We start from the raw sequence: 15,614 nt of genomic DNA on the forward strand, positions 1-15,614 counted from the left end.
TCAAAAATTAAACAAGGGTAAAAAGTCATATATAATATTTATAAGGGGTATCTGAATAAGCCATTTGTATTTATCCATTTGTTTTAAACTTGGTATGTATCCAGAAACATTCCTTGTAATTTTTCAGTGAAACCCAAAAACATTATGCAGAAATAATCAGACAATATCATTTCACAATCACTGTCACAAGTGCGGGAACACTTATTTTCTTTTGAAGAAAAATAAACTACAAGCTTGAAAATACATTGATTAGTTCAGGAATCACTTCCATGGAACGAGGAATGCTTCTAACTTAGAGCTACCAACTTCTGAGGTTCATGGGCTATGGTCTTCTCTCTCTTCACAACCTGCTATTTTGTTTAGCACATTCTACTTTTAGAGTGCTTCAGTATATTTATAGATTTTTTCAGGAGTGCTGTATCTGGTTCAACAATGCACAGTGGGGTAATTAGCAAATATTGGAAGGGTTGGTCTGTGCAGATGGGATTGCGTTACTGTCATTGGTTTGATGTGGACTTTTTATGCTAGTTGGCCTGGAAATCTAAAATGTTCTATGATGAATGACCTCACACATCAATAAGCCATTTGAACAGTTAGCCATGGCATCTGCGTCCCTTTGTTTTGTTACCACAGTGTTTAATTCTCTCCTGAATGGGAGTTTCCACTTAACAATGTGCAGACAAATTTGTGCTCGGGCTGTGCTATTTATGGAGTGCTTTTCAGTACAGAAGCCACAGGAAACATTGATTTTCATTTTGTGGTATGTTCAAAGACCAATGTGACTTTTGAGTGTGTTTTTACATGCATTTTAAAGGAAACCCTTGATTATTTACAGTTAACCAGCTCCAAGCATCTGTTTATTTTCAGAGTTTTCAGAGTTATGGAAAATATATTGGACAGCAGTAGCTAGACAAACAAGTTCACATTTTGCAGTGCAGTCTAAAAATGGCGCTATTAGACTTGGCTTGTGCTAAATAAGGACTACTTATCTTGGTAGTAAGTGGCAGACAGTGTGAGCATCAACCTTTGCTTTGCTTCCCCTTCTCCCAGTCATGTTAATTGCCCTTTGTATTCCACTTCTATAGGAGGTCCTTTGTACTTGGTTGTGACAGAATTTGCACAATCAACATTTGTAATTGCACTAACAATGAAAAGACATGAGTGTTCCAGAAGAGTCTGATCATTCATTTATTTCCTTTTAAACTTCCTTTGAGTCCCACAGACTTTTTGAATGCATGTTAAGTGTGTTTCCACAGAAAAGCTTCATTCCATTTGACCATTGTGTATGTTCCTTTTTTGACGTTTCTCCTCGCAATCAGACTTTTTTTCTCTTAGGCCCCTTCTTTATTCCTGTGGCTTGTTTGTGGTCTTGCAGCTCTTTTGATGTCTGCAGTACAGTAACCATTAGCTTGTACAGCCCAGTTTAGGTGATTCAGTTCGTCTTGAAGGAGGTGGGGTTCACAGATTCTTTTTGCACGATCTACCAAAGTTTTTATTGTGCTCCTTTTCTGTACTGGGAGTTTTTATGTAGATATGTATCAGTGTGTGTAGGTTTTCTGTATACTGTGTGGCCCAATTGTTAGTTCGGTTTGCCTATGACTAAGACATCTAGAAATGGTAGTTTTCCCTCATTTTCTTTTTCCACAGTAAATTGGATGTCCAGGTGGATATTGTTAATATGGTCTAGAAACTTGTTTAGTTCTTCTTCTCCATGGTTCCAAATTGTGGACGTATCATCCACATAACGGAACCATATAGAGGGCTTTTTTTGGTGTTGTTTCCAGGGCTTGTTTCTCAAAGTGTTCCATGTAAAAATTTGCCACTACAGGACTAAGAGGGCTACCCATGGCTATCCCACCTCTCTGTTCATAGAATTCATTATCCCACTGGAAGTAGCAAATTTTTACATGAATCACTGACTGTATAGGGAAACTGATGAATAAACATAACCTACAAACAGTCTACAGACCCATTAAGAAAATTCAATAAATGCTACATTCAGTAAAGGATAAGAGGGATCCTCTAACTTCTGCAGGAGTCTACCATGTACTGTGTACCTGTGGACAAGTCTACATAGGAACCACCAAATGCAGTGCCCAGTCACGAATCAAAGAACATGAAAGGCACTGCAGACTAATTCAGTTGGAAAAATCAGCAGTAGCAGAACATGTGATAAACCAAGCTGGCAAGAACATTGGTAAGGGGGGCGTTCCTGGGTTCAAACCCCCACCATTACATGTCCGAAGCTCCGCCCCCGTTTGTGGTTGTTTTGTATTTTTTTAGCGTTTTTCAGTTTTTGGCCTGCAAGGGGCGCAGTTTTTAGGCTAGCAGCACCAAAATTTCAGGGACTGTTCGGGAGACTCTCCTAATGATACCACTCAGGTTTCCAATGGGAGCTAATAGGAGATGGGGGCTACACCTTTGAGGGTCCATAACTTTGGACCCCCTGAACCAAACCTCACCAAACCTGGGTGGTATCATCAGGAGAGTCTTCTAAAGATACCCTGAAAGTTTGGTGCTGCTAGCTTAACAATTGCACCCCTGACAGGAGGCACCCCCCAAATTTCCCCGGATTCTCCTTTTAAATCCATCCCCTTCAGCATGGATTTAAAGGGAGAATCTGAGGTCCCCAGTTTAAACATTGAAAGTGATGCTGTTTCAGGGTGAGGGAGAATCCACCCCAAAACAGCATCACTTTCAATGTTGTTTAAACTGGGGACCCCAGATTATCCCTTTAAGGTGGATTTAAAAGAAGAATCTGAAAGTGATGCTGTTTGAGGGTGGATTCCAGCATCACAGCAGCGGCCCATGGGGGGGGGGGCGGAAAAACTCAGATTTTGCGTGGCAGACAGGGCAGGGGAGTCTGCCATCCCTGGCCTCACAGAGCTTCTTTTATAAGCACTGAGGCCAGGGGTGGGACTTAGGGAGGTGTGGCCATGCTCCCAGGGGTGGGTGGGGCATGGGGTGTGGCTCCTTCCCCAAACCGACCCCATAAAAAATTTATATCTATGTCATTGCAAGCTGGGCACAGGATATTATTTGAAAACACAGAAATTCTGGACCACTCTGACAACCACTACATCAGACTACACAGAGAAGCCACTGAAATCCACAAGCACATGGATAAATTCAACAGAAAGGAAGAAACCATGAAAATGAACAAAATTTGGCTACCAGTTCTGGAAAACACTAGAATCAAGACTAATGAACACCACCCTGACACAGGATGTCTCCAAGGAGTTAGCAATTAAAGGGATCAAAAGGCCAGGCTACTACTATGCAGATGCCCTCACTAACTGATCATGCTCTCTTCATGATTACTCACATGCTAAAATGGGTGGATCCCACTCAACACATGCAAATCAGGCTTGCTAATTGTTCCCTTTACACTTGCTAAAAACAGGTAAAAACAGGCAAATGGTTCTTTCTCCTGGACATTCCACAGGTATATATGCTCCACTTGCTTTACTACTATCAGATCCTCTGAAGATGCCAGCCACAGATGCAGGCAAAATGTCAGGAGAAAATGCTACTAGAACACGGCCATGCAGCCCAGAAACCACAAAACCCCCATATAATATCAAGTAAACTGCTAGTTGCTACTGTGCCTGGCCCCAATGAATCCTTCCCCAAAGGCCAAAGCAGGCTGAAAGGTTCTTCCCTCCTCATGCCTTTTACTCACAGAATCCAAGCCTATAATGCTGGAAAATCTATTGTGACTGTCTAGCAACAGCCACTGAGGGCATCCATTTCTTAAAAATACAGGTGCTCCTTTTATCATATTAAGGTTTTTTTTAACTGCAGTGAAATTTAATTTTTTTTCTGCAGTTCTGGGGCATTTTTCAATTTATAGAACAATCTGTCTTGTGTATTCATGACTTCAACCTCTGATTTTTAAGTATCCTCAAATTTGACTGAGTTGAGAATTAGAATATATGAAGACAATATGATGTCATATGCTTATTCACAGCATGATGGTCTGGAATCACCAATGTAGTTCCTTCATTGTGATGTAGGTGCCTTTGTCACCCCCTTTCAATGAATGGTTTACTTTCAGTTGTGCACAGAAGAAAGTTGAGAGAAAATGAGGGTTCCTCGGCAGTGGCATGATATTCTCCTTGTGACAAAAGTCTCTGGGAAGGCAGTCTGCTGCATGCTCTATCCAAAGTTCTGCAACAGCTTTTGAAGGCACCATGGTGTAAGGGACTAACATTAAAAGTTATAAAAGCATAAATGAGAATTTCAACCTTATTTATTTATTTAGCAAAGCTATATCCCTTCTCTTCACAGAGTAGCTCCTTAAAACGAAGCCGCTAAAATTAAAACTAAAGCAAAGTAAAGTAGAACAAGTCATTAAAAGCAGGCCAAGGTGTTAAAACATCATAAAAATTTATCAAGCAGTCTAAAATGAGATAGGTTAAACAGTCCTCTGGCCAGAAGCAGACCATAATGGAAAAGAGAAGAAAAGATCTTCGTTAAAACTACTTATTACCAAGCAGAGTTGGTCAGTGCTGCTCTTGGCTATTTTATTTATTTATTTATTTATTATTTAAACTTTTATACCGCCCCATCCCAAGGGGCTCTGGGCGGTGTACAACATAAATCTCGGTACAAATAAATATGGTTAAAACCTTTAAAAACAGCAGTAGAGTAATAAGAGGCATCCAAATACCTAATTTTAAATCCTCCCCTAAGAGGGAGGAGTGGCGAGTCCTATTGGATAGAAGGACCTCGGGTGTTAAGAGCTAAAAGAGGGGCACCTTTCAGCGTGCTGGTCCCTCCAAAGGCCCGCCGGGCGGAACAGGTTCCGGCTTTTACAGGCCCTGCGGAACTCCTGCTAAGGTCCCGCGAGGGCTTTTCCCGGATGGCTGGTGGAAGAGTGTTCCACCAGGCCGGGCCAGAGCCAGAAAGCGCCCTGGCCCGTGGGAGGCCAGCCGCATCATTGAGGCCAGGGACCACCAAAAGATTGGGCCACCTCAGCCGAGCCGGAGAGGCCGCGGTAGGGACATATGGGGTGATGCGGTCTCGCGAGGGCAAATGCAGGGTCCTGCCACGTAAGGTCTTTAAAGGTCAGCACTAACACCTGGAAAATGATTCGAACTCCACTGGGAGCCAATGCAGCTGGCGCAGCACAGGCTGGATGTGATCCCAGATGGTGCTGCCTGTGAGCAACCGTGCCGCCACATGTTGGACCAGTTTTAGTCTCCGAATCAGACGTAAGCGGGAAGGCCCGCCAGAGAGTTTAAAAGTTACAATAGTCCAGTCTGGAGGTGACCGCGTAATGGACCACTGTGGCTAGGTCCGCTTGGGAGAGGAAGGAGCCAACCGCCGGGCCTGACGAAGGTGGAAAAAAGCAACCCGGGTTATATGGGCTACCTGGGTCTCCATTGAAAGAGACGAATCCAGGTGGACCCCCCCAGGTTGCGAACGGAGGGGCTCGGCGCCAATGTGACCTCCTCCCACACCGGGCTGCTGGAAAAATCCCGCCCCCTCTCTCGCTGCTGCTTCAAAGGATCTCCTGGCTCTTCGAGTAGATTCAGTTTTAACTTGCTCTGTCAGCGAACCAACCAGCAACCGCCTCCAGACACGCTGTAGAGCCGCAGGGAAGCGGTGACTGCCCTCTCCATCAACAGAATGAGCTGGCGCGGTCATCCGCGATACTGGATGACAAGCTAGCCCAAAACTCCTCGCATTCAGCTGAGCAAGGGGTCGTGATATAGATATTAAATAATAAGCGGGATAGTAATGCCCCCTGGGGTACACCGCAGTCGAAGCGGCACTTCCTCGGGAGGCCTGATCCCCACACCTCACTTGCTGAGTCCACCCCGGAGAAACGAGACAATCCATTGAAGGACAGTGCCCCGCATCTCCAGAGAGACAGCCAGGCGGTGGGTCACCGGGAAAAGGTCGGTCGCATCACATCAAACGCCAAGCTGTAAGATCAAGCAATACCAGCAGCGCCGATCCGCCGGGTCAAGCTGTATACGAAGCGTATCTGTGACAGCGACGAGAACAGTCTCTCGCCCCATGCCCAGCACGGAAGCCGGACTGGAAGGGGTCGAAAGCCGAGCGCGCCATCCAGAAAAACCTTGAAGCTGCCTTAACATCACTCTCTCAATTACCTTCCCCAGAAACGAAAGATTCGAAACGGGGCGGTAATTGGCCAGATCACCCGGATCTAACGATGGTCTTTTTAAGAGTGGGTGGACCACTGCCTCCTTCAACCCATCCGGGAAGACTCCTTGCTCAAGGGAGCCATTGATGATACTCAACAGATGGGGTCGTAGCTCCGCCCGGCAGGTTTTTATAAGCTAGATATTCAGTGTGATCATAAATCATTCAGCTTTGACTTATTAACAAGCATTATTCCAGAATATTTTAATGTAGAGCAATGTGAACTACCTTTATTACTTCTGATGACCTACATAAAGCATCAGGCCTACCAGACTACACATAGAAGAAGAAGAAGAGTTTGGATTTATATCCCCCCTTTCTCTCCTGTAGGAGACTCAAAGGGGTTTACAATCTCCTTGCCCTTCCCCCCTCACAACAAACACCCTGTGAGGTGGGTGGGGCTGAGAGAGCTCCGAAAAGCTGTGACTAGCCCAAGGTCACCCAGCTGACATTTGTGGGAGTGTACAGGCTAATCTGAATTCCCCAGATAAACCTCCACATCTCAAGCGGCAGAGCTGGGAATCAAACCTGGTTCCTCCAGATCAGAGTGCACCTGCTCTTAGCCACTGCTCTTAGCCACTACACCACTGCTGCTCCTTGGCCACCATAAGCCTCTGGCTTGACCACTACAGCAGCAGTGGATATAGCTTAATTCCCAGCTTTCTGAATCAGAAACATTAAGTGGAGAATGCTTGTTAGGTTTCTTTTTTACAACAACAGAGCCATACATGAGTGAATGCTGTTTGAAGAGATGATACTCATCCACAAACCCTTTCAATTAAAATCTTATTAGCCAGGCTCTATTATAACACAGAACTCACAGATGTCCTCAGGGAATCATTTTCAACTCATTCCAACTGTTCAGCTGTGTTCTGGTATGATTTTGTCCCAAACAATATTTATTTCTCCAGCCATATACTATAATGGCCATTAGGCATACTAATGTGGAATTGTGGTAAGCCAGGCTCCTCTTTTTCACCATGTGTTTTGCTTCCTTTTTCACTGCAAACCATTTGTAAGATTACCTACCATGGCTTTCTGAAGCTATGGTAAATACATGTGTAATTTCATCAGAAGGCAGGGCCATTTTTTCTAAAGATGCTGTGATCTTTATCCCAAGTGTGTCTCAGAAATTTACCATAATCAGCAGTAGATGTTTTGATGAGATTATTTGTGTGGCAAATGTACCAAACTCCTTCCAAACTTGCTTCTGGAGAGCAATATAGTAACGACCTGAAGACAAGTGACTTGAATGGGCTCCACTGAAATACTGTAGAGGTTAAACTAAACCAAAGAATAGATCTGGAAAACCAAGGGAATCAGTCAAATACAGTCCCTCAAAACAGAATGAGTTGCAATCCTCTTTCCTGAGAATATGCTTTGTTGAATACAATGGAATTTACTTTTGAATAGACCAGTTTAAGTCTGTAATCTGAATTCTCAACGTCTGGAATGGCAGTCCTCAAAGTAGATAGATGGTCTCTAGGGCTGGAATGGGTGCTTTCAAGAGCTGTTTTGCCTTCTCAGCCCACCCCTAAGCAATTCTATTCAGATGTCCTCATTTATTCCCAGGAAAAATGGTTGCAACCTCATTCTGCTGGTAGAGACTATGTTGGACCCATTTCCTGGTTCTTGATCTGTTTTTGTTGTTGTTGTTGTTTATGGGAAACTATACCACTATGCTCTTTTACAAAACTGCACAGGCATAAAAAACCATGATTAGATGACTATACTCAGAAATCATTAATGGGAGCAGTGAAAAGGTTGGATCTGCTGTAAAACTTAATTGTTTTGATATACATTCATTATAGATTTAAATTTGGTTGCAGAGACAATATTTGTGCCTGTGTGGCAGCCTCATTGACTATAAAAGATAATACACTGTATTATAATAATACACACTAACAAGATAATTAAAACTAACATGTATTGTTGAAGGCTTTCACACATGTGAAACAGACTTTTCTCTGTGATATACCTCTGAAGATGCCAACCACAGATGCAGGCAAAACGTTAGGAACAAGATCTATCAGACCACGGCCACACAGCCCGGAAAACCCACCACAACCAAAACTAACATGGTTTCGTGCTTTTGCACAAGTTCTCAGCAAATTCTAATTGCCTCACCAATTACAGGTCACCATAAGTCAGCTATGACTTGATGGCACACTGTCAAGACCTTATTGTTGGTTTTGGCATGGGTCTCCAGGTAGGAGCAGGGGATGTAGCATCTGGGGCCACTCTGACTGTTCTCAGCCTGCTTACTTCCACTTTCCTCTCTCTGCTGCTTTAGCTGGCGTGATTGCTTTGAAACTACCTTCCCATGTGATCTTCTGAGAGAGTGGTTATCTAGTCAGGGGTGAAGCAAGGGAGGTACGCAATTGTATCTGCTTGTGACAGATTGTTACTGGCCACTTGGGCCTGGGGGGCAGGGCTGATGTAATTTTTGTTAGGATTTTCCTGCCTGAATTCAGCCTGAACAATGATCCTTTGCCAGTGTACATCTCTACAGATTCTTTATCAATAAATAAGATTTTTTTCACACTTGAGTCTACTTTATTGAGAGATCTAGAGGACACTACACACACACACACACACACACACACACAATTTGTCAATCCCATCATTGAAAAATCAGTGGCATGTTGTTGAACCTAGCAACTGCAGGAATCCAGTCATCCCTTTTTTCCCCCCAGTCTCCCCTGCAGATGTCTGAATGCTGTTCCTGGGCATTCCCTTTTCTTCTATTTCTCTCTTGAGTTTGCTATAATCTCCAGTAAACATAATGAGATTATGCTCAATCTTTCCCCATCTCTGTTGGCTCTTGGCTGTATTAGCTCTCACCTGAAACTGATTTTCTCTACCTTGCACAACAGCTGGTGGAAAGGGAAACTGAATGGCCATTGATACTACTGTTCTCAATTTTTCACAGAAGTTAGCCATCACATTGTGACAAACCTTATTTATTCTAAATTAACATGACTGGTGCAAAATGAAAAAAGTTAACTAGTTCCAATAGAAATTTCTGTTCCCTTAGTAGCAGAACACATACGCTAAACAAAGAAGGTCCCTGGCTTCTCCAGCTAAAATAACCCAAAATAACAGAGCTGTGAAAGACCTGTGCTCTTGTAATGTGTGAGTCAAGTAGCATCAAAATTGCTGTTGATTTATGGTGACCTGTTAGGATTTTCAAGGCAAGAGACTAACATATGTGGTTTTGCCATTACTTGCATCTATGTCACAACCTTGTAATTCCTTGCTAGTTTCCCATCTGAATACTAAATACAGCTGACCCTGCTTAGCTTTAGAGATCTGACAAGATCAGGCTAGACTTGACCTTCTGGGATTGTAGAGCCACAGCCAATTCAAGTGAATTGTTATGATCCAGTCTAACCAATAGGTTACTTATTATGAGGTGGTTTCCAAAGGTCCTAACTTAATCTGAAAGTCCCTAGGTTCAACAACATAGATATGTTCTAGGGATCTGCCTCACTGAGAATTTATTACATTTTAATTAAGTGTAGTTATAAACACCAGTGGCATAGTTCCAATAGAAATGTGACGCCCTGGGCAGAGCAGCAGCAGAGGTGTGGCTGAGCCATCGAGGGGGTGTGGTGAGGATGTTCCAGAGCGTTCTGGGGGCATTCTGGGTCGGGGCAGGCGATGCCACAGCAGGGGCACAGGGCGTGCATGCACCCCGTGCACAGTTTCCCCTCGCTCCGCCTCTGACAAACACCGTAAGATACATCATTTGGTATGGAAATTGAGATTAATATTATTATAATTGGAAACTATAATTTCTATCCTAAGTGACAGACAGCTATAGAAACACTAATGTAACTATTCCACTATGTAACTTCTGCTTCATGAAAAATGTAATATCTGAAAATATTTCATGCTTTCCATTTTTGTTTTGAGAAATAGTAACTATTGATTATTCAATATTTGTAGAAAAAGAACCTAATTGGGTTAGTCTGTCAAAGAACCAATGTCAAATGATTTTGCTCCCTGTTAGAAGGAAAGTAAGCATTCAAAGTTAATGTAAAGATGGAATATTGAGGCACCAGTAAAGGATTTTGCCTCAGCCTAACCCATTGGAATTGGGCCTTGGAGTCTAATACAATTCTCTCTATACATCTACCCACTTACATCAGTGAAATGAAAGCTGCCTCTGTGCTGCTGGCCCCTCAGAATTAGACACATAAAATCAATCAAGAAGATTTGTCTTAATTGGATCATTACAGCCAGTTTTTTAAATCCCAGATTCATTGTGCCAGAAGAGACATTATGGACCTCTCTGATACCTAATGAAAGACAAAGTTGAATGAATTATAACATGTGTATTCCCTACAGTCTATAAAGTCTCTTTAACATGTTTGTGGACAATGGTCACTAAGGTTATTTTTAATTTGCTCTTGATATCTGTAATTCAGCTGCCACTGTTTAATTCATTAAATGTATTCTTGGCTGAGATCATGGGTTGGCTCCAGTGATATGTCAGGGGAAGGCACTGATTATCAGACTCTTCCCTGGTCTCTTCTCTCACCCATTCACTACAGTCCATCCAATGCTGAGAAAGATGATACTCTGCCTTTCTCTACCAGTAGGAGTCTCAAAGCAACTTACAATCATCTTCCACAACAGGCACTTGTGAAGTAGATGGGGTTGAGAGAGTTGTGAAAGACTTGAGACTGGCCCAGAGTCACCCAGCAGGCTTCATGTGGAGGAGTAAGGGGATAAAACCTGGTTCTCCAGATTAAGAGTCTGCCACTCTACTAAACCACTCTGACTCTGTTTATTTATGAGTCATGAACTATTTATGATGACTTATGAATATTTCTCACCTTGGCAGTCCAGTGTTTTGTAATAGTGTAATATTTTACCTAGGATTTTAGGGTCCAGATACTTCTACTTCAAAAATGTATAAAAATGCCTAATTTATGTTTGGGGAATAATTTGGTTGTATGGATGGTAACTAGGATTTTTTGGGATACTGGTAAATGGGTCCAAAAGTTCTGGAAATATTCAGGAATACATGGAAATACTCAGGGCCATCTAACAAGACTATTTTTTCCTTCATTTTTACAGTGGGTCTGCATAAGCAGATGGTGGTGTTTTTTGCCTGGGTCTTGTTATTTGCTTGCCAGGTCAGTTCTGCTTGAATTCTGTGGTTTGAAATTGGTTTCTTAGTCTTGCAACAGTCTTGCTTAAGGTAGTTTACCTGGAATCCCCTGGTATGACATTGGTTCTGTTGGGTTTGCCACAGTGAACTGAGGTTCTGCTAGGATTCTCTTGTTTGACACAGGTTCTGTTGAGCTTGTTGGTTGTGTTTTCATTGGGAGGATTTTTGGCCAGTCATTGCTTGCTTTTGTGTATTTGACTATTGACTTCTTTGGCCTAGAAAAAACATGGAATTTTCTCCCTATTAAAAAAAAATGAGATAAGTGGGATTGCCAACAGCACCTTGTTCAAGAGCTGATAAAATTGGATCATGATCCTATATGTTTGCAACTTTAGTGGACAGGCATGACTAAGTTGTGAACAAACACATCTATATCTGCTGAAGCACTTCTCAAGCTGAATCTAGATTTTTTTTTTTAGCCTACTATAATGATATCAGCTTCAGATGATAAAATCTGAATCGGGTTCATCAACATCCTGGTTGAAATAATTGCAAAAGGTCTTGGATTCTGTGGCTTTCCTTACTCTGTGTGTTTACTTGGGTTAAATTATATGTGATGTAGCAAATCTGTAATAAAATTTCCCAATGTCTTGATTTTGTTGTTGTTGTTTAGAAGTAACTATGGGAAGAGTCTGTGTTTTTATTACTTTCTCCATACTATTTGATTGCATCTTCTGCACTCCTGCACCATACAAGTATTTGATCTCATTTGGAAGTGTTCTCCATTACAACGCTGATTACTTGAGGATGACAGAATTGCTGTTTATGTTTTCTTTTTCCATAGTATTAGCTCTAAGAGGTCTGGCTAAACTCTCAAACTAATTATATTCTCTTTTACTAAATTTTCACAGTTTCAGCTACAGTTTTCCATTCCACTTCCTACCATAAATTGTTAAATAATGGTGTCAGGGCCATTAACCAGCTGTTAGATTTCACCCCGGAGATTGCAGCACCTCAGTGGTAGGTGAAGTAGTTTTCACATTTAAAGACCGTAAGGCGTTTGGGGACAATTGGAGATGAGAAATGCTAGCTATAGTCAAGATTCTTATATTATGTGCTGCAAAATACATTATGAAACTGGTGAAAACATCTGTTGGATTTTTAGACTGAATGCACTTTATAGGCATAACCGCAAGAAATAGCTTGGCTGCAGCTGGCCAGAATATTCCTTATGACACTTCCTTCTTTCTACACTGAAAAATTAGACAAGATAAGGTAGGTGGCTGGAAAATATTCATTTTTTGTTTTTAAGAAGCTTCAGTAGAATGGCAGAATAATCAAAATGACTTCCAAATGACTACAAAAATTCAAATGGTCAATAAAAAATTAAAAATCAATAAAATATCAGTGGGACTAGAGAAAGAAAAGTCTTCACTGTGGTTGATTGGACTAGGACATAATGAAGGAAAAATAAATCAATTTGACTGTTTTGTATCTTTTTGTTGCAGGTTTTCATAGGATCTGAAATAAGATGTTGCATGAAGATTATTTGTGTCAATTCAGAATTCACAATACTCTGGTTTTGTAGATTTGGATTATCAATTTCATTAGATAAATTCACTTGTACAGTTTGTAGAAATCATCTAGAATCACAAACCCAATCTCTTTTCTCAACAAAGGTGGTGTCTCTATCTTCAAAAATGTGCAGCCCGCTTACGCACTCAGAAGTTTCCCATTGGCTAAAATGGAACCAAAGTACTGCGGAACAGAGAATCTTGGGCAAATTTCTTGGGGTGTCTGTCAGGGGTGCATTTTTAAAGCTAGTGATACCACAATTTCAGGGTATCACCAAGAGACTGTTCTTATAATACTACCCAGGTTTGGTGAAGTTAGATTCAGGGGGGCATGGACCCTCAAATGGGTAGCCCCCATCTCCTGTTATCTCCCATTGGAAACAATGGGGGATGGGACACTCCCTTGGGGGGTCCATAACTTTGTCCTCCCTTAACTAAACTTCACCAAACTTGGGTGGAACCATCAGGACAGTCTCTGGATGATACCCTGGTGCTGCTACCCTGTTTCCCCAAATATAAGACATCCCCAGAAAATAAGACGTAGTAGAGGTTTTGCTGAAGTGCGAAATATAAGGCATCCCCCGAAAGTAAGACGTAGCAAAGTTTTTGTTTGGAAGCATGCCCGATGCACAGAACACAGAAAAATAAGACATCCCCTGAAAATAAGACATAGCACATCTTTGGGAGCAAAAATTAATATAAGACACTGTCTTATTTTCGGGGAAACACGGTAACATTTTAAAAATGTGCCCCCTGCAAGCCAATACGTGAAAAAACACCAAAAAATACCCCCCCCCCCCCAAAGCCCGAATACCTTGCATTCGGATTTGTTCATATTCGGGCAGGACATATTTGGCCAATTTTGGTCTGAATATGCCCAAGTTTGCCCAGATTTGGGCTGAATCTGGTATTTGTTTCATCCGAATCTCCAAGCCTATCACTGGGGAACAGGGGAGATGGAGGTCTGCTGTGGGAAGATAAAATCAGTTTAATTAACCCATATGCAAAAATCATCCACAGGATTCAATAAATTACAGAGGTGTATTGGGGAAAATGGCATCCAGGGACAACACCTGCTCCAGGTGCCCCCACCCCCATGCTCTGGGAAGGGGCTTGGGGTGGCTTGGATGGGTACCGCAGTGGCAGGCTGGCTCCTGGGCAGCTCCAGTCTAAGCCGCCCGTCTTCCTGCAGGCCTGTAAGGGTGGGGGTTAGTGCGATCCCCCGCCCGACTCGTCCTTGGCACATTCCTTGTGCTGGGCTTGCTGCCCGGAGTACTGACCTTGCTATGCTTATGCTTATCATATCTGTGTGAAACTTACTTTCGCTTTTCCTGTGTGAAACTATGCTTGGGAACTATACCAGGGGGAGGGGCAGTGCTCTCGTCTGTAAAAACGACGATTCTAGCTGAGGGGGGCCAGTTCTCGCATGGCGTGTATTGTGTTCATTGAAGTTTATGAAATAAACGAGCTGTCCTAAGTCGCTTTGTTTCAAGTCCTTCGAGTTCCTTACAAGGCCACTTCCTGCCTTCCCCAGGCCCTGCCCCGAGGTCCTGGTGAGGAAAGGAGGTGGCTTGGACAGGCTCTGCAGGCTCTCCCCCCATGATTCCCCAGCAAGGGAGAGGTCTCCTGGCTGTGTGGCTGGGCCCAGCCTTGCATGCCAGCGCAATCCCCCAGCAGGGGAGAGGCCATGCAGCTGGGCCTCGTCTTGGGTGCTGGTAAGCAGTGCCCCAGCACAGAGGGAGCTGCTGGGCACCACCTGTGTTGCCATGCTGTGGGAGAGGCGAGGCGCCAGAACCCAGCTGGGGGCCCCCCATGTGACCAAAAGGCATGTGCCTGGGAAATGGGTTACCCCATGTCCCTATAGGCAGTATGCCACTGATCAATTACCCTTAACCATTGCTATGATGGTCAAGGGGAAGAAAGGGGAAGAGAGGAGGACAACCATGTCCATATGGCCAGCCCCTGATCACATCAATAAAATTAAGAAATTTCCAGTGCAATTCTATGCAGATCTACTCCAGATTAAGACTAGTGCTGCCATTAAATGGCAATTAAATTCCATTCATAAGAGTATTCAAGGCAAGAGACATTCAGAGGTGGTTTGCCATTGCCTCCCTTTGCATGGGATGAGAGCATTCTGAGAGGACAGTGATTGACCCAAGGTCACCCAGTAGGCTTTTATGTGGAATAATGAGGAATTCACCCCAGTTCTCCAGATTAGAAGCAGCTGCTCTTAGCCACTTGCTGGCTCTCTATTGTCTACTTCTAATGTACGTCTGCATTGGCCCTTAGCCACTAGCTATGTTATTCTGTAAATGGTATGTTTTAAAACAGAGTGAACTGGGAGGTTTGTACAAAGGAAACAACCTCCTATTAAATTACCGGGCTTCTTTCTGTATAATTCAAATGGGAATGAACCCAGACTTTCACTGAATTCTGTTCTTTAAAAAAAAAAGCCACTTGAGCCAAGACCTTGCAAGGCAAATTTTAGCAGGTTGTGGATTTTTTATGGTTGAGTTATAACTTGCTGAAAAACCCGGACCTGAAAATGGAAGGGCTGACAAAACTTTAAACTACAGCGTTGCAAATGGCACCACAATAATTTATAATCTACAGGCAGCTCTTGGGTTTATTATCACAATGACAAATGCACTGTCATTGTTAATAGGATATTTCCCAGCAAGGACTTCTTGTTATGCAAGCCAGGTTCAGTATGTCATGCGGCATGATAGCAATAAAGCCTA

This window comes from Sphaerodactylus townsendi, linkage group LG02 (assembly GCF_021028975.2).
Source record: "Sphaerodactylus townsendi isolate TG3544 linkage group LG02, MPM_Stown_v2.3, whole genome shotgun sequence".
Taxonomy (NCBI): Eukaryota; Metazoa; Chordata; class Lepidosauria; order Squamata; family Sphaerodactylidae; genus Sphaerodactylus; species Sphaerodactylus townsendi.